Source organism: Delphinapterus leucas, chromosome 1 (genome assembly GCF_059928025.1).
Source record: "Delphinapterus leucas isolate spDelLeu-1000000601 "Yukka" chromosome 1, BTC_Dleu_Yukka2, whole genome shotgun sequence".
Lineage (NCBI taxonomy): Eukaryota > Metazoa > Chordata > Mammalia > Artiodactyla > Monodontidae > Delphinapterus > Delphinapterus leucas.
In genome coordinates this window covers 169,211,748-169,230,057 of record NC_143129.1, presented here as the reverse complement: position 1 = coordinate 169,230,057, position 18,310 = coordinate 169,211,748, and the positions used below count along the sequence as shown (strand labels likewise).

The following is an 18,310-nucleotide window of genomic DNA, read 5'->3' as shown; positions in this document are numbered from 1 at the left end:
CAACTCCCAATACAACCCAGAAAGTCCTGGGTAGTCTGGTCCCTGCCTCCTCGTGGACTTTCTCTCGCTTCCCTGTCCCCCTGCCTCCACGTCTTCTGGCCCTTTCTCAGTTCTCTCAAGCACACCTTGTCCTTTCCTCTGGGTCTTCACACATACTGTTTTCTTTGTCTCGAATGCTTTTCCCCATCACCTGATAATTATGTTTTATGTTGAGTGCTTTTGATACCTAAGAAATCTTTGCCTATCCCAAGATCATGAAGTTATTGCCATATGTGTTCTTCTAGAAGTTTATAGTGTTAGCTTTCACATTTAGGTCCATGATTCATCGTGGATTAATTTTTGTGCGTTGTCAGATAGAGGCTGAGACTCATTCCCGCTTTAATTCCTACTCATTCTTGACAGTTCAGCTTATCCCTCACCTCCTTTGAGAAGCCTTCCTTGACTGCTCCCAGATTAGATCAGTTCCTTCCACTCCACAGCCCATAGCACCCTGTGCTTTATTGTAGCACTTGTCACAATTGTAATTAAACAATTATTCGTGTAATTAGTTGTTTAACATCCCCTCTCCTCTTGTATACTGTAGCTCTCTGAACTCAATGCTTGTGACGGTCTTCTTACAAAACTTTGTACTGAAATATACATTCAGAAAACTGCACATATCAAAATATATAGCTTGATGAATTTTCACAAACTGAACACACTATATAACTGGTACCCAGATCAAGATGCAGACCGTTATGATGCTAAACATTTTCTGTACCCAGGAGTCCCCTCCCCTCAGTTATGGCTGTCTTTTTTTACCCTTATATTCTTAGCACCCAGCACAGAGCTAGGCATTATTAAGCGCTCAAAAAAAACAAAAAAAATCCCAACTCCTCGCTGAATGAATGAATTAGTTGATGATGCCTAATTCTTCTTCAAAGAACTAGACATGGAATCCAATTTTGGCTCTGGGTCTAGCTCAGCGTGACCTTGAGGAGGTCCCTCTGCTTTCTGGGTCTCAGGTTGCTTGTTTACAAAATGGGTGGGTGGGTGGGGTGATGGAGGGAGTTTGGATAATAATCCCTTTGGGCCTTTTCCAGGTTATGGCATTTGGGGCAGAATTAGCCCCCTTAGGTTCTGACAATACATTGTCAGGAACTATTTTGGTTTTCTGCCTGGAAATGAGGACCTGGCGGGATTAGAAACTATACCCACGTAGAGCACCAGGAGCCTGGGCCTAAGAGTCAGAGGATGTAGGTTTGAGTCTTGGCCTCGCCTGTGGGTGACCTTGGGCAAGTCCCTTCCCTTCCCTGGGTCTCCTTGGTTTCTTCCCTTAAAATGCGGGGCAGGTTGACCTCAAAAGCTTGACGAGCAGTGATGCTGGCTCCAGGCCTCTGAGCACCAAGTTTCTGTTCCTGGAGCGCGGGAAGCTGGCTCTGGGCTCCTCCCTGCCAGGCACTGTGCGGGGAGAGGAAAGCACTCGATGTGATAACCACCCTGCAAAGGGAACTCGCAGTCTGGCCAGGGGGACCCAATGTTCAGCCAGGAACCGAATGGAAAATGGGCTGATGGTCCAAGTGATTCTCTACGTGTGGGGCTGAAGGGAGAGGAGCTGGAGTGTTCCAAGTAGGGGTAGGAGACCTGGCAGTGGGGGTTGGGAGAAGACAGAGATGGCTTCCTGGGGGAGAAGCCTTTGGAAATTGGCAGGGCAGCCCAGGGGCGCTTCCCAGAGATGGGAGGAGGCAGGAAGGAGGAAATTGGGTCCAGGTGACCACAGAGCAGCAACTTGGCCAGGGAGTAGGAGAGGCGGGAGCTTGGGCAGCCGCCCCACAGCTGAGCCTTGAAGGGGAAGGGGGGGCTGCTGCCTGTGCCTTGGCCTTGGGAAAGCGCCATCTTCTCAGGCCACAGGCTAGGAAGGAGGGCATTGTTGTGAGCTCAGGCTAGAGGGGCGTCTCTTGGAGCAGCCCCCCAGGGCCCTGCCCAGCTATGCTGGGGCTGCAGGATGGAGGGTGAGGAGCAGAGTCAAGCCCCAGCCCCCAGTTCCTTCCACAGGGCCCTCCCTTCAGCTTGGATCACATTTCTGACTCTTCCTGGCTTTACAACCAGGGGGCACTCAGAGCACCTTTACTGAATCCCATTCTTCAGACCGATGACTGAGGCAGAGTGGTCAGTGGCCAAGTTAAGGAGCTGAGTTACAACTATGCACATGGTAATAGACAGCAGAGCCTAGAGTTAAGAGCTTGACTGCCGGGGTTCAACTCCCAGCTCTTCCATTTACGAGCTGTGTGACCTTAGGCAAATCCCTTAACCTTTCCGTGCCTCAGCTTCCTCATCTGTAAAGTAGGATGATAATATTACTTATATCATTGGGTTGTTGTGAGGATTAAATGAGGCAATAGATGTAAAGCATTAAGATATAAAGCACTGCCACCTCAGAGGCAGCAAAACGGACAGGCTTTGGAGTCACTCCTCTAGTCCAAGCCTTAGTTTCTTAATCTCTAAAATGGTGCTAATAATTCCTGCCTCTCGAGGCATATGTGAAGATTAGTAAGGACAAGCTGGCCCCTAATAGGAGTCCACTGGAGGCCTCTCTCTCGCATCCCTTCCCTGCCTCATCGTTAGCATGTTCAAGCTCTATTCATCTGTCCCCAGCAAACAGCTGCCCCTTGGCCACCCTGTAGGCCTAGGAATCTACCCTGGCAGTGGGGTTTGGATTAGACAAGGGTCATTCAGTCTCTGGGACCTAGCTCAAGGGATTCTAGGATCTGGGTACCCAGAGGTGGTCTAGAGGGGGTGGAGGAGGGCTCCAGGTGGGCATGGCCTCTTGGCCTCTCTCTGACTCCTCATTCCATGGGGAAGGGCCCAGTAGAGGAAGCCTAGAGTGGGCCCTCTGAAAGGGGGGGTTCCTACCTCCCTGGTGGCCTGGGCCTAAGGGCCAAACTAATTAAGAATAAATGATAGGGACTTCCCTGGCGGTCCAGTGGTCAGGACTCCACGCTTCCACTGCAGTGGGCACAGGTTTGATCCCTGGTTGGGGAACTAAGATCCCACAAAAAACAACAACAACAACAAAAACTCTAAAAAAAAAAAAAAAAGAATAAATGACAAAGCACATAGTAGACCCTTGGGAAATAGTAAGAATGGCTGCCATCCATTATCTTCACAACATTCCTGAAAAGCAGGCACTATTGAGCCCATTTTGAAGATGAAGAAACTGAGGCTCAGAGAGGTAAAGTCACTTGCTTGGGGGTCACACAGCTATATCTAAGGGCACGTGGGCTTCCCGGGTGGCGCAGTGGTTGAGAGTCCGACTGCCGATGCAGGGGAAACGGGTTCGTGCCCCAGTCCGGGAAGATCCCACATGCCGCGGAGTGGCTGGGCCCGTGAGCCATGGCCGCTGAGCCTGCGCATCCGGAGCCTGTGCTCCGCAACGGGAGAGGCCGCAACAGCGAGCGGCCCACGTACCGCAAAAAATAAAAATAATAAATAAATAAATAAATAAAAAATATATATCTAAGGGCACAGCTGAGATTCAAAGCTGGATCTGTCTGATCCCAAAGGGGCTGCCAGCCAAAGGCTAGGAATCCCAAGGTCACCAGCAGACTCTTGTTAGGGCTGGACCAGAAGCCAGGTGCTGGACTGGGCATGGTGTGGTCCCAGGATGATGAGCAGATCCACTCAGGACAGAGGGTTTTAATGTACCCTCAGAAACCTGCCTGTGAACCCAGCTCCCAACCCTCTAGTATCGTTCTTACTAAAGTTATTTACTCATTCTATGCACATTTGCACACCCCTTCCCTAAGTGTAGCCATGTGCTGGGCCCTGGGGACCCTGGATAAGTCAGACTTGGACATTGCCCTCTGAGTGCTGCTAGTCTGCTAGGGGAGACAGAGGCATGGCTAGAAACTGTACTATAGGGTGAGGTGGACTAGAGAGTAAGCACATGAGCTGTGGCAACCAACTCCCTGGGCCCCAGCTCTATCACTTATTACCTTTAGAAATGGGGCCAGTTACTAAACCTTTCTGAGCCTCAGTTTCATGTGTGTAAAATGGGGATGATGATAAGATATTTTCTTTCTTTTTTTTTTGGCTGTGCCACACGGCATGCAGCATCTTAGTTCCGGGACCAGGGATCTAACCTGTGACCCCCTGCAGTGGAAGCACGGAGCCCTAACCACTGGACCGCCCGGGAATTCCAAGATATTTTCTTTTAAGATAGCCATGAGGATTAAATAATATCATGAACATGATATGCTTATATAAAGTCTGGCACATACAAAGAAGCATCCAGGGGACTTCCCTGGTGGTCCAGTGGGTAAGACTCCACTCTCCCAATGCAGGGGGCCCGGGTTTGATCCCTGGTTGGGGAACTAGATCCCGCACACATGCCGCAACTAAGAGTGCACATGCCGCAACTAAGAGTCCACATGCCGCAACTAAAAGATCCTGAATGCCGCAACTAAGACCCGGCGCAGCCAAAATAGATAAATAAATAAATATTTAAAAAAGAAAGAAAGAAAGAAAGAAGTATCCAATGAGTATTAGCTGTCTGTAATTAAGTGTAATGGGGGCATAGAGGAGAAACCTATTTTTTGTTGGGGAACAGGAGTCAGGAGAGGCTTCTTGGAGGAAGGGACATCTGGATTGGGCCCTGAAGGATGAAGACTTCACCTGGAGAAGTGGGGGAGGGCACTCCAGGAGGATGTACCACAAGGACAAGGGCCCAGAGACCGGGAGGATATAACCTGTTTGGGTGTGGCTGAGCAGAGTCAGCTGGGAGGAGTGACTGGAAATGAGGCTGGAAAGCCGGTTTCAAGGACCTCGAGTGTCTCGCTGCCGCCGAGTCTGGACTTTAAAGGGCTGGGGACGGAGCAGGCCTTTAAGAGCTGGGAAGGGACGATTGTGCCTATTTTAGGAAGATGACTCTCACTGTAGTGTGGAGAGTGAACCGGAAGGGGAGAGACTGGATGTCAGGGAGCGGATCTGAGTGTGTGCCCCCCGTGGGTTAAAGTCCCCCAGGGGCTCCCGAGCAGCCTGCAGATCAGGCTCTGACCTCTTACTTCCCACCTGCGCACAGCCTCTCTCCTTTGCATGCAACATCGACATCTTCCCCCTCAGTTTGCCCACTAATTCCTGGTCCTCCCTCTGGTCTCCGTCTAGCCATGCTTCCTCCGGGAAGCTGTTCTGGGCACCCCAGGTCTAGATTAGGTCTTCCTCCTCCTCCTCGGGACCTGTAAACTTGCCCAGACTGGACTCTGGCCGAGGGCAGGGACTGTGTGGTCCTGCTCAGGCTTGAGTCCACAAGGCCCAGCAGAGCGTGCCCAGCACATAGGGGGCGCTTATCCCACAATTGGAGGAATGATTGAACCGCTGAGTGAAGGGACAAGCCTGTTAGCGGGCAGGTGTGATAGTCAAGTGAAAATGATGAGGCCTGCGGTGCCGTGAGGAGAGAGATCCAGCGGGTGAATTGACAGGACACACGATTGATGAGAAGTGAGCACAGGGGGAAAAGAAAGAGTTGGCGATAACTCAGAGGTCTCTTCCTCTGATAGCCCGATGCCTTTAACCAAGATAGGAAACATGGGTGGGGGCAGAGGTGGGGAGGAGGAGAAGGCCTAGGCAGGAGATGGGGCCCCGGTGCACGCTCTTCCCCGGAATGCCCTTCCTCCCTATCTCCCCACCGGTGGGTCCCCATCAATGTCTGTGACTCTGTCAAAATGTTGCTTCCTCAGAGAGGCCACTCTGACCACCCTAGGTAGGCTGGCCCCCTGTGGATCACTCTCTACCAACGTACCCTCTCCATTTCCTTCCCAGCCGTCTTCATGATTGTCATCGTGTATCTATTGATTTGTATTTTGTTTGTAGTATGTGTTTCTCAATAGATGGGAAGTTCCACGAAGGCAGGGATCTTGCTTGTTTCATTGACCATGTATACCTGGCAGGTTTCGTGAAACACAGTAGGTGCTCAAAACAAGATTTATTGGTATGAATGAGTGAATGAAGGAAGGAAGGAAGGCCGTGAATGCCACGATAAGGAATTTGACTCAGCCTCAGAGGAACGGGGAGCCATGGAAAGTTCTTAAGGGAGGCAGTGTCAGGGTTCAGCTTGTGTTTTAGAAAGCTCACCCTGGGGGCTGTGTGGAAGATGAATTGGGGAGGGAGGCAGGGGGAATTGAGACAAAGACAGTACCTGGGGCCAGGCTTGGAAACCCCCTGCCTGTGGGGGCCTGGAGGCCCCTCCCTGTCCTTCCCCACCCCCGGCCAGGCCTGTTGTCTCAGACCCCAGCGGCGAGCAGGCGGTGGGAAGAGCAGGGCTGGCAAAGCTGACACTCACTAATCACGGCCCTCACCCCGGAGCCGCACTGACTGTCTGGTCTCCATGGAGACACGGCAACCTCCGGCCACTTGTTAATGGCAGCTCAACAAGGCTGCAGCAACGGGGACGGGCCTGACCAGCATGCCCCAGCCCCGCACCACCTGTCCCAGCCTGGGCCTCTGCAGCAAACCCCAGGGGCGCCTGAGCTGGGGGACAGGACTGGAGGTCTGGTGGCTGGGAGGCTCCCCCCACCCCTCCGGAGCCCCACCTCTCTTGGCACTGCCAAGCAGTGAGAGGGCAGAGGCAGCCTCTGCCCTGGCTGACTCCTCCGCAGGGCTGCTGGGAAGCTGAGCTCATGCAGGTCACCGAGGCAGGGCCAAAGGGCTGGAGGGGGATGGTGAGGAGAGTGTGTGTGGGGGGACCTGCCTGCATCCCACACACAAGAGGAACGGAGGAGAGGGCGCTTCGCCTGCCACGACAAACCTCTGTTCTGCTAGCCCGCGGCAGGGACCCGACTGGGAACCATCTGTCCAGAACCTCTTCCCTAGTTTGCTGTCACTACATCTGAAATCTGAAATGCCACCATTAGCAATTCACTCCTTCGGGAGGCAGCGTGGCATAGCACAAAAACACTGGCTTTGCAGTCAGGCAGACCTGGATGTAAGACCTGGCTCTGTCTCACCACCTCTGAGCATTGATCTCCCCATCTGTAAAATGGGATAGTAATTGCACCCACACAGACACACATTCGAACATGCACACTTCTCTGGGCCTACTCTGAGTTATCCTAGGAGGCTGAACTCAATACCTGTGACTCCTCCTCCCACAGGCCTTTCTTCACACCCACAGCTGAGCTGGGTGTCTCCTCCATGGTCCCCAGGACAGCATTCACCCTCCTCCTGTAACTGTCTGTCTCACCTTTATCCTCCCCACAGACTGCCCTGTAGGGCAGGGCAAAGTGAGCAGCAGGAGAGGTTTGTCTAGTAAACAAAGGAGGCGGGTAGGGGGAGCCTCCCTCTGCCTTTTGTCCTCCTTCCTCCGCAGGGGGTGCTCAACCCCTAGAGCACTGCTTGAGGGCCTCCTTTCCCTCTCTCCTTCATACCTTTGTCCATCTGTCTGTCCACCCAGCCATCCTGCAAAGACGTGTGAGAGGGCCCAGACGTGACCCCCGCAAGCAGGTGAGGCAGAGACCAGATTCCTCCGGTCAGGCACCTGAGGCCCACCCATGGCCGCCCCCAGCCGTGTTTCTCCTCAGTCACTCCCTAGGCAACATTCCAAGCTGAGAGGGCCCTTGGAAATCAGCTAGTCTAATCCACTGCAGCCAGATGAAGAAACCAAGGCCCAGAGAGGACTGGGGCTTGCCCAAGATCCCACAGCAGCTCTGTTTTGGGGTTGACAATGTACCAATTATGTGGGCCTGCTCGGGAGGTGGCTTTTGGCTCTCTTGGCCCTGCCGACAGCCATGTTCCCAGTGGCAGCTGGAATGCTGGTGGGAGGCCTGTCTGGCCTTTGCACCCTGACTCCCCAGGGCAGAACCAGGTGGCTCTGAGGGGGCTCAGGGCCTGGGGGAGTGGGGGGGGAGTGGGAGGATCTCAGAGGGGCAGCCTGGATACCAGCAGGGGCATGGGATGTCTGAAAGATAAAGGAGGCAACACTGATCTTAAAGACTAAATCAGAAGCCCTGAGCGTCTGTCCCAGCTCTGCCACACTCACTTGCTGGGCAACCTTGGGTGCATCATTTGACCTCTCTGAACCTTAGTCTTCTTATCTGTAAAATGGTGCTACCTTTGTAGAATGAAAACCGTGTTGTCAATGGCGACAGCAGTTCAGAGGTGAGGAGTTTTTAACTGCTGGACTGAAAAGCTGTCTCTGAAAGGGGAAGGGACTAGCTCGAGGCCACAGAGTGAACCCACGTCTCCCTCCCATGAGGTCTTTGCACTGAACTGGATACAAGGTTTAGGAGCTGGAGGAAGCATCCAGACCAGGCTGTTCCCTTGCTGAAGGAGAAGGAAACAGGATCAGAGAAGGGGAGCAAGTTCCCCAAGGTCACCCAGTGAGTCTGGGGCCAATGTGGGCCCAGAGCCCGGGCTGGGCACGAAGTCCCCTTGCCCAGCTGCCTTGCTTGCTCATCCAGCCCCCTTGGTTTTGTCTCCCCCAGTGAGTGGGCGCAGAACGGGCCCAGCTTCCTTCCTGCCGCCCTGCCCGCCGTCTGCCACGTTGGCAGAGCCGCCCGCAGCCTCCTCGCCCCTGCTGCTGCTGCTGCACATCAGCCGAGACCAACCCGCCGAGAGTTTGCCCAGAGCAGCCAGGGCTGCCGGAGCCGGGGCTGGGCTGGCTGACCCTGCCAGACAGGAAGGAGCGAGCCAGCCGGCGTAGGGAGGGAACAAGGGTTGAGCCAGCCCCCGACCTTCCCAGTCCTTCCCCACCCTCACCAGCCAAGAAAGGGAGGCAGGAGGCTTGGGTTGGGGGCCTGGGGCTGGGGTGTGTGTGTGTGAGGTTCAGATAGCCGGGTCTGTCTGTGGGAGTGTGCACGCTTAGGTGTGCAGGGAGGAGCATGCTGGGGGTGATTCGTGAGTCTGTGTTTGCCTCAATGCACACAGATGACTCTGTGTGTGAGTTTGTGCTGCTTTGTGATACACAGGGGCCACTGCATGTTTGTGTAAGCACAAGGGAGGATGACACAAGACGACGACTGTTAGTGATAAGGAATCTGTGTGCGTAAAAGGCTCAGCATGTGTGTCTGAGTCTGTGTACTCACCTCATGTCTGGGTGCATTGGGGCCCCTGTGAATTTGTTATTGTGTGCAAGAGGATAATGACGTAACTGTGAGTTTGAGCTCCTCTGTGTGTGCCCAAGGGACGGCGATTGTATGTGCACAGCAGAGTCATGCGTGCAGCTGGGATTTTAGGCCGGTCTCCGTGCCCAGGAAGACACTGTGTAACGGAGCGCGCTGGTCCAAATGTCCAGGGCGTGGGCATGGGGTGTCTCTGTGCCCGGCGGGCTTTGTAAGCGTGGTTATCTCTGGTGATGCAGGGGATGACCGTGTGTGATTGTCGATGCTCGGCTGTGTGTGCAGAGAACAGGCGGCACGGCTGTTGTGTTCCTGGGGTTGCATCCGCACGGGGCCAAAGCAGCCATGGCGGAGGTGGCAGTTGCGCTATGCAGGGAGAGACAGTATGCTACGGGTTTGCACTTGTTTCTCTGCTCGGCAGGGCCCTGTGTGTGATTGTGTTTGTGCGTGTCTGTGAGCACCGCGTGCTGGAAACTGCGCGCTTCTGAGTCTGTGGTGAGCTGAGTGTAGGAAGGGGGAGTACATGGCCGTGTTGGTACTTGTCTGTGAGCCCCGGGTCGGATGCGCTCCATGTGCTGCCTCCTGTGTGCACAGGTGGCCGCTGTGTCCAACCGTGTCTTTGTGTGTTTCGGGTCGTCTGAATGTGCACAGGAGGAGGACATGGAGGGGGGGATTTGAGTGCGTGCCTGTGCAGGCCCCTTTAACGTGGCAAGTCGAAGAAATGTCGGCCTTCTTGGCAGCAGATCTGGGCTTGGTTCCACTGGGGGTGTCTGCAGAGAGGGGCTCTTAGAAGGGACGTGCTTGAGCGAGAGAGACAGGAAGGGAAGGGGGGGCCAGCCCCAGCTCGGGGTTTCCAGGAGGGAAAGCCAGACATTGGAACTTGTCAACGCTACCTCCTTCCCCACCCCCACGTCCCCGACTGCTGCCTCCCCTCCTGGCGCCTGAAGGCTGCTGGCAGCCGGACAGACAGACAGACAGTGCACACATCGACTGGCTCACCGGCACAGAGCCCGAACGTGAGCCCCTAAATACACGAGCCTGGACGCCTAAGGTCCAGAGAGGGCAAAAGACATGGGCACATGTGTTTATACATACTGGGGGGCAGGGGTGCTGTTGGCCTCTGGTGCTTCAACCCAGACTAGAGCCCAGGCCTAGAGGGGGGAGGAGGCTGTCGGGGAGCCTCTGAGGAGGGGGCTCTTGTTACTCTGATCAGACTCCCAAGGCTCCCAGGCCCCCGCCCTGTTTATACAACTGCTGCAGTGACTTTGAGAATCTCATTGCCTCAGAAATCACCAACTGCAGCTCTCTCTTTGTTAGAAGCAGAAGAGAGATCCAGAGAGGGGCAGCGGCTGATCCAGGGTAACACAGCAGAGTCGGAACTGGAAGCCAGGGCTGCTTCTTCCCCTGGCTGTGTCTGCTGTGCCCACTGGCCCGTGGCCGTCTGTCCTCTCCTAGCCTTCCCGTGGCCCATTGAGCTGTTTCTCCCTCCCAGTTCTTCATGATACGACAATGACCTCTGGCTTTTGCTTTTCTTTTCTTTTTTTTGTCCCAAGTGATGTGTTTGTGTGCTTCACGGCCCATCTGTTTATCACAAGGGCTCCAACAGCCTCTAGGGCAGCAGAACCTGGAAGAGAAAAGGAGAGTTTGGTTCTGGGCCAAGGGCTACTGGGGAGGTGGCGATGGGATGGGGAGATAGAGAAAGAGAAGGAAAGGAACTCAAGAAGAGAGGGAGGAGGGGAGGAGAGCAAAGCGAGGAGGGGCCTGGTGGCGCCTCTGAGAAGCATAGCCTCTCCTGGCTCCACCTCCAGTCTGGGCACCAGGGGCAAACTCTGAGCTCAGAGGGAGTCCTGCCCCTTGCTGGGTTTCTCTACGGCCTGGCCTCAACCCCCAGTCCCTGGGGTCAGCAGGGTTGGAATCTTGGGGGCAGAATTTTGAGTGCACGTATGGTGCGCAGTGACCACACTCACCTTGAGAAAAGAGGGAAGGGGCTGGGGGTGGGAGGATGGGCACGAACCTGGGTGTGTGGCCTCTTTGGAGCTTGGGAGTTAGGTGTGTATGTGAAGTTGTGTGATAGGGCTCTGTGTGTACATCTGTGAACATAGGCAAACAGGCTTGGATTTCACTGGGTGGGGGGAGGATTGTGGGAATGTGTGCATGTGTGTGTCTGCTATAGGCAGGAGAGGAATTTTACCCTGAGGGGATAGTTGTGAGCATGTGTGTGTGTGCACACGGGCATGTAGGGGGCGTGTGTGAACCTGCACTTACGTGCTTTTGTAGAGGCTATTTTCTGTGTACGAAGGTAAGTAAATTATATAGCTATGCACAGTGTGTGTGTGGTTGGATTTGTGCGTGTGTATCGTGTTTGATTGCATGAGTATTTACACAGGAAGTGTATGCTGCATATGTGCACAGCTGTGTGCACGTCTGTGATTGTTTTGAGGGACAAGGTGGAGTTGTCTGTATGAGTCCTGACTATGGGTAGTGTGTGCAGTTTTGTATATTTGTGGGACAGTGACTGTCAGGGAGTCATATTTGTGTATTTGGGGGGACTGGGTTAAATGGGTGGTTCTTGGGTTCTTGGGACTGGGTTAAATGGGTGGTTCTTGAAGCAATACTTTATTTTTTGTTTATGGTCAAACATCCCCCCCCCCCGCCCCGCCCGGGATGTAAACTCTATGAGGGCTGGAATTTTGGTCTGTATGTTCACGATACCCTTTGTGTCTAGAATAGTGCCCAATACACAGTAGGCACTGAATCATACTTCTCAACTGAATGATGAGCGAATGTGTGCATGCTTGGCTAGGTGTGGGAAGTGTGTTATATGTCTGAATTGTGTGTGCATGTATCTGGGTGTGTGAACAGGTACATTTCGTGTTGTCCGGGTGTGTGAGGTTTTAGGCATAAGTGGCACATGGACCAAGTGTGTGCACAGGTGCATGTGTGTGTGTCTAGATCCGCACATAACTGTGTACCTGAAGCTGTGCCCCTTAGGTGAGCATTGCGAGTGTTGGGGGATGTGGCTGTGTGCGTGCACAGTTGTGTGTGCATGTGCAACGGGGGCGGGAAGGCGCTGGCGGCTTCTCCCAGCCTTCAGCACTCACTCAGCTTCACCCCAGGTCGCCTGCTGCGAAATGTCAGTGGCAGAGAAGCTAAAAATACCCGCTCTCCTCCTCCTGCTCACTGCTTGGGCTGACAGGGCTGTGGGGCCCCAGCAGGCCCCTTGGGCCCTGGCGGGAGGAGGAGCTGCTGGGGGAGGGGCGGGTGTGGGGTAAGATAAGGAGGCCCTCCTCAGCACACTCCCTCCCCCTTTCCTCCTGGGCTCCAAAACCAGGCCCCAGGCTCACCTCTGTCAGGAAGCCCTCCAGAACCCCCCAGGAGCTGCCACACGCTGGTGTGTGTGTATATGTGTCTGTCTGTAGTGTCCAGAGCTGCCTGGGAGGGAGATACGGCCTCCGTCAGGCTGGACCTCATCTGGGCAGGACAGTGCCTCTTCTGTCAGTCCAGGCAGGGACTGGGGAGGACAGAGCTTCAGACAGGGCCTCCTGGGGATGAGCTGTATCTTTCCCCTCAGTCTGAGGGCTCCCAGGGAAAGAGCTGGTGCTGTTTCCTCCCTAGTGCTGAGGGTACAGCCCAGGCTGTATGGGTTCATCTGGAGCTGGTACCGAAGCCACTAGGGCCCTCTGACCTCAAGGCACATCTGCTGCTCCTCGGGGCTTGTGGGCAGGGAGGAGTCTCCGCTCCGCTCACACCCTAGGCCGGCATGTGTTTGTGCTACGGGTATTTGTGTGGGTGCGGGTGGGACATGTCAGGGCCCATGGTCCTTCAGGGACTTGTGTCTCTTCACATGTTGGGCTCCTGGGTGTGTCTTTGCTTACATCTGTGCTGTAGCAACTGCCTGCCTTAAGCATTGTGGGCAATCAATAAAAGTTTGGGGAGTTGTGTGTTTCTCAGTGTGCGTGTGGGTGACTCCATATGTGAGGCTGAGTTTCTTTCATAATGCAGAACTGCAAACTCTAGCTGGAATGAACTGCGTTAGTATGATAGCTGCTGGTGTTACCACATGGGGATTTTGGTGTGTCAGTGTTTTGGAGTGTGTGTCTCTTATCAGATGGTCATTGCCTGTTTGTCTTCTGCATCAAGAGGTCTGTGCGTATGTCTGTGTGTTGGGGTTTCAAACACTTGATTACTGCACTTCTGTGTGTCTACCTGGATGTCATTATGTCAATGGGCATCTCTGTGCCTGTGTGTGTGCCTATGTTAGTTTGATTTCGTGGGTCTCTGTGTCCATGTGTCCCTGCAAATGCTGGAGTTGTCTGTGTGGGTTGAAATCTGTGCACAAACTGGGCACCCTCATCCCCCAGCCCTTTCTCAGGGAATTTTTTTTTTTCGGCCATGCCACACGGCTTGCAGGATCTCATTTACCCAACCAGGGATTGAACCTGGGCCACAGCAGTGAAAGCCCAGAACCCTAACCACTAGGCCACCAGGGAACTCCCCCAACCCTTTCTTAGTCTCCCACCATTTCTATGTTGAAGGCCTTGGGTTTTGTGTGTGTGTGTGTGTGTGTATCAACTGTCCCCAGCCCCAAAGCCTCCAGCTCTGCGTTCTGCCCTCCCACTCTCTCTCCAGTTGGACTTGAGGTAGAAGCTGAAGCAAAGAGGGCAGGCGGGCACCAGGCACGAAGCCCACCACAGCCAGGGGCTGGGGCCAGGCTGCCACCAGGGCACTGCCTCAGCTTTCCTCCAAGCAAGCGGGTAAGCCAGAGCCTCGGTTACATGTAAACACCAGCTGTGTCAAGACAGCGCAGCTTCTTCTAGGTCAACAGACAGCTGTGGGGTTGCTAGGCAACCGCCTGGCTCCCCCCCATTAACCCCCCCCCCCCACTGCCTCTACCTGCAAACCCTCTGCTGGCTCCCCCAGCCCTAGAATACCGCCACGCCCCTCCATGCCAATTAAAACAGCGGGCCTGAGTGGGTAGGGGGTCAAGGCTGTGTGAAAGGGGAGCTCAGGGACTGGGATTAAGGTATGGGGAGTTGTAACCCTTCTGGTGCCAATGCCCCCCTGCCCTCAGTCCTCAGTACACTCCTCCACAGCCCCACCTCACCAGTCAGATGAGCAGAACTGGAGTGACGGTAACTGATTCCCCCCCACTCCCACCCCGCCCCACCGCCACACACACACACCATAGGCCAAGCCAGAACTGGAGAGATGCCGGAAGCAGATGGAAAGTGAGGGGTGTAGACTGTATTAGTGATTGGTCAAGTCCCCTCACTCTCCCCAGCCAAGCCTGGCGAAGACTGGCTGGAGGGACCTCTGGCAACAAAAGGGTTAAATTCCCCCTTTATTTTCCCCCCTCCCAGGATTGCCACCCCGGTTTCCAAGACAGCACCTGCGCTCCCAGCTGCCGTGCCCGTTTGGTGCCCGTACCCAGGCCGGGCAGCGCCCCAGGCCCTCGCCCCGCGCAGCCTTTCACCTGGCCTCCTCCGGGGGTCCCGCAGCCCCGGGCTTCCCGACCGCCCCAGGCCCCAGGCCAGCATGGGGGAGCGGGGGGAGGCTCTCGCCCCCTGAGTCGGATGCGCGGGCCAAGCCGCGGGACGGGGCGACTCGGGCTGAGCTGGAGGAAGGAGTGGGAGGAGGGAGCGGAGCGGACAGGGGGCAGCGCCAGTGGCCGCCCCATTAGTATGCGGCCGCGCTCTGCGCACCATGGCAACCGCTCCCCCAGTGCCGAGCCGGCCAGGCAGCCCCGGGCGCGGCGCGCACCTCTCCTCCCACAGGTGGCGGCGCGCGCGGGGCGGGCACGCTCGCACGGGTACGCACGCGCGGGCACGCACACTCGGGGCGCCTGGGGCCGCCTGGGGGCGAGCCGAGGGCGCCAGGTGCGCTGGGCCGCCCGGGCCCCGCTCCCACCGCCTGTGGGCGTGTCCCCAGGTGCTCCAGAGTGAGCCCCGAGGGGGGGTGTACCTGAGGATGTTCTTCCTGTGCCTGGGTGTGTCCCTCAGTGTGCCTGTTGTGCCTCCGTCTCTGGTTGTCCTTGAGGCTATTTGCCTGTCTGTGCTCACTTGCCTCCTTACTCCTGACTGTATGTGGCTCTGAGTGTGACTGTGCCTCTGTATATTTGTTTTTCAGTGTGTGATTGTGTCTCCTATCTTTGTGCCTGTGTGTCTGTATGTTTCTTAGGGTGTGTGTACGGTTGTGTCCGTGTGCGTGCCCATGGCCCTGGGTTTTCCTCTGGAAGAATGCCCCTGGTGCCTGTGACTGTGTATCCCGGTGTGCCTAGATGAGTATTTGTCAGCGTGTGTGTGTGATTTCTTTGCACCTGACCCTCGGTGTTTGGCATCCGTGTGTGGGGGGTGCAGCTGTGTGTTGAATTGTGTACCTGTGTGTATGTCCCCGAGGACCCATCTCTCCATGTATGACACTGTGCGTTCCTGTGAGCTGCCTGAGTATGTGTCCTGGAGTGTGGCTGTGTGTCCAGGGGCTCCTGGCTCTGTGCCCTTCTCAACTTCACTCCCTGCTCCCTGAGCACTGGAGCCCCTCCTCCCACCTGGCAAGGACAAGGAAGGACACGGAGACAGAGGCGGACATAGAGGCAGAGACAGACAGACTTGGAAGGGGACACAGAGAGCCAAGTAGGCTGGAGAGGTGGTGACCCAGAGTCATGTGATCAGCCTCAGAGCCCAAGACCCAGAAGAGAGAAACAGATCCAAGATCCAGACATTAGAGAGAGGGAGACCCAGAGTCACAGAGAGACCCAGAGCACTAAGTCCGGAACTGCTGAAACAGACCAGAGATCAAGGATGTGGCTCCCCAGCCTCCCTCCCTGTCTCTCCCTCCCTTCCTCCCACTCTAGAGTTTCCAGCCCCAGCTGTGCCTCCTCCACACACCCAAAGCAGAATTCTCTTGGCCCTGGGAGTTTGTGCCCTGAGACTGGAACTCAGCCTCCTCTTTGCAGCAGCTGGCTGTGTGTGTGTGCTTGAGTGTGCATGTGCCACCATCTGTGTGCTGTTCTAGGCTGGTGCCTACTTTGCACACAGCCCTCCCCCATCACCCCCTCCTACACACACACACACACACACACACACACACACACACACTGTTGTCCACACTTTCACTGGCCCAGATCATGCACACCTTTATACACATACCACATAGTTAGCCACACTCATTCAAACCCGGAAACATGCCCTGGGTCTCCCTCTCTCAAACACATCTGCACACAGGGCCAGAAGATCCACCCTGCACACAGCCAACCAGCAAGTCTCACCTTCCTAAGCCCTCCCAGCCAGCCATTCACCCCTTAGCAACCCCCGAGGGGTTCCCAACCCCTGCCACCCACAGGGAAAGACATAAGACCAAATTTGTCAACACTGTCAGACCATACACACAAAGGCAGGGACCCCATTTGTCTTGTTCACTGGTGTATCCCCCAGGTGCCTAGGACAGTGCTTGGAATCTTATAGATGCTTAAGAAATATCAGTTGAATTAATGTGTTCACACAGTGTCTCTAACAGTCACTGAGAAGAACCCATGGCGATTTACAACCAGCCACTCAGTGATAACCACTGATGGATACCACAGTGTACACACGAGAAAGCATCTTATGCACACCTAGGACAACTCATTAAATAGAGGTGTGTGCACACAGGTGGCTGCTTGTACGCACTCAGCACAATAGCTAGATTAGAGGTTCTCAACTTTGGCTACACATTAGAACCACCTGGGGAGCTTTTAAAAATCCCCATGCCCAGGCCCCACCCAGACCAATAAAATCTCTGGATTGAGAACCACTGATCTAGATGAAGGGACTCGAAAATGTTGACACAAGGATTGTTACCAGGAATGGGGGTAGAGTGGGCTTTCACCTTGGACAGTATAGTGAAGCAGACTCCTGAAGGAGATTGCTTGGGTTTCAACCCTGGTGTCATTATTTACTCACTGAGTGGTCTTTGTAAATTACCTCTCTGCACTTGAGTTTCCTGTCTGTAAAATGGGAATGGTAATCATTACAGTAAAGCCTCATGGGATTGTTGTGGGGATGGAATGAGTCTATATATATGGTTTAGAATAGTAACTAGTACATAGTGTTATATAATTATTTCTTACTCTTATTTCTATCATTTAAAAATTTTATTATAGAATAGATGAATTGAGGGATGAATTTTATAAGCAAGGTTTTTCTTCCTTTAAATTGTTATGAAAAAGTAAGGGCTCAGAGCCGGACTCTGGGCCAACCTACTTCTGCCACCTCCTGTGGGATCTTGGACAGGTCACTTATTCCGTGTCTCTGAACCTGTCTTCCCATCTGTAAATGGGGTGAATATTTTCCTCTACCTCAAGGATTGTCTTGAGGAATAAAAACCTCAGGGAAGCGTTTAATAAATGGCGGCAAAACCCAAATATCTAGGAGCCACATTGCCTTGATGTATTCCAGGATCAGGTGTGGGATTGTGGCTGCGAAGGCCCTTCCCCCAGAAGCCCCAGGGCCCAAGGGCCAAGAGAAGCTTCCATCCCAAAGGCTGGGCCCTTGGCCATGGCAGATGTCCCTGAGCCTGCTCTTCAAATACACCTCGGCCCCCCTTAGCCCTCTTCAGCCCAGACTAAACCACAGACCCTAGACTGAGACCCCTCCCCTTCCTGAGCTCCATTCTCTCCAGGAGCCCTTCCTTAACCTTTCAAGGAGCCCCAGTTCTCACCAAGCCTCCCTCCCATCCGGGAAACCACAAGGCCTTCTCTGGGTTCCATCCCTCTCCAGGTGCCCCTCTCTTTTCAGTGAATCCCTACCCCTCCTACAAAGCCCTCTTCAAGTTACTGAGCCCCCTTGCTGGGCTATAATTTCCTCCCTAAACTCCCATTTCCTTCCTGGGTCACCCATCTCCACCCCCACCCCAATTCCTGGGCACACAAGCCTTCACTGTCCCTCCTCCCCATCTTGCAGAGCTGCAACAATCCCTTCCACGGAATAATCCCCCCACTACCCCTTCCCCACTGCACCTCCATCTGCCAGCCCTCAACCCCCTCACCGGGCCCCACCCTCTACCCAGCCGGCCCCACCTGGACAGCCTTCCCTGATCTCTTCCGCTTCCTGAGCAGCCGCTGAACACACTCATTTTCTCCCTGCGGGCGATCCTTGGGGCTGAAAACAAACTTCTCCTGGCCTCTCCCACTGGTGCCTTTGAAGCCACCCACCCCTTCCAACCAACCTCCCCCCTGCCTAGGGGTG

The 18,310-nt window shown here is 54.7% G+C and overlaps 1 protein-coding gene across 1 annotated transcript in view; it reads right to left on the bottom strand.

Annotated features, from left to right (window-relative positions):
* Window positions 1-8,723: 8,723 nt before the first annotated feature.
* AHDC1 (AT-hook DNA binding motif containing 1) overlaps window positions 8,724-18,310 on the bottom strand; it is a 76,052-nt gene continuing 66,465 nt past the window's right edge. Inside the window, exon 7 of the transcript XR_016388163.1 lies at window positions 8,724-10,713. The gene's annotated coding sequence lies outside the window, so the exon portion shown is untranslated. The remainder of the gene's footprint in view (window positions 10,714-18,310) is intronic.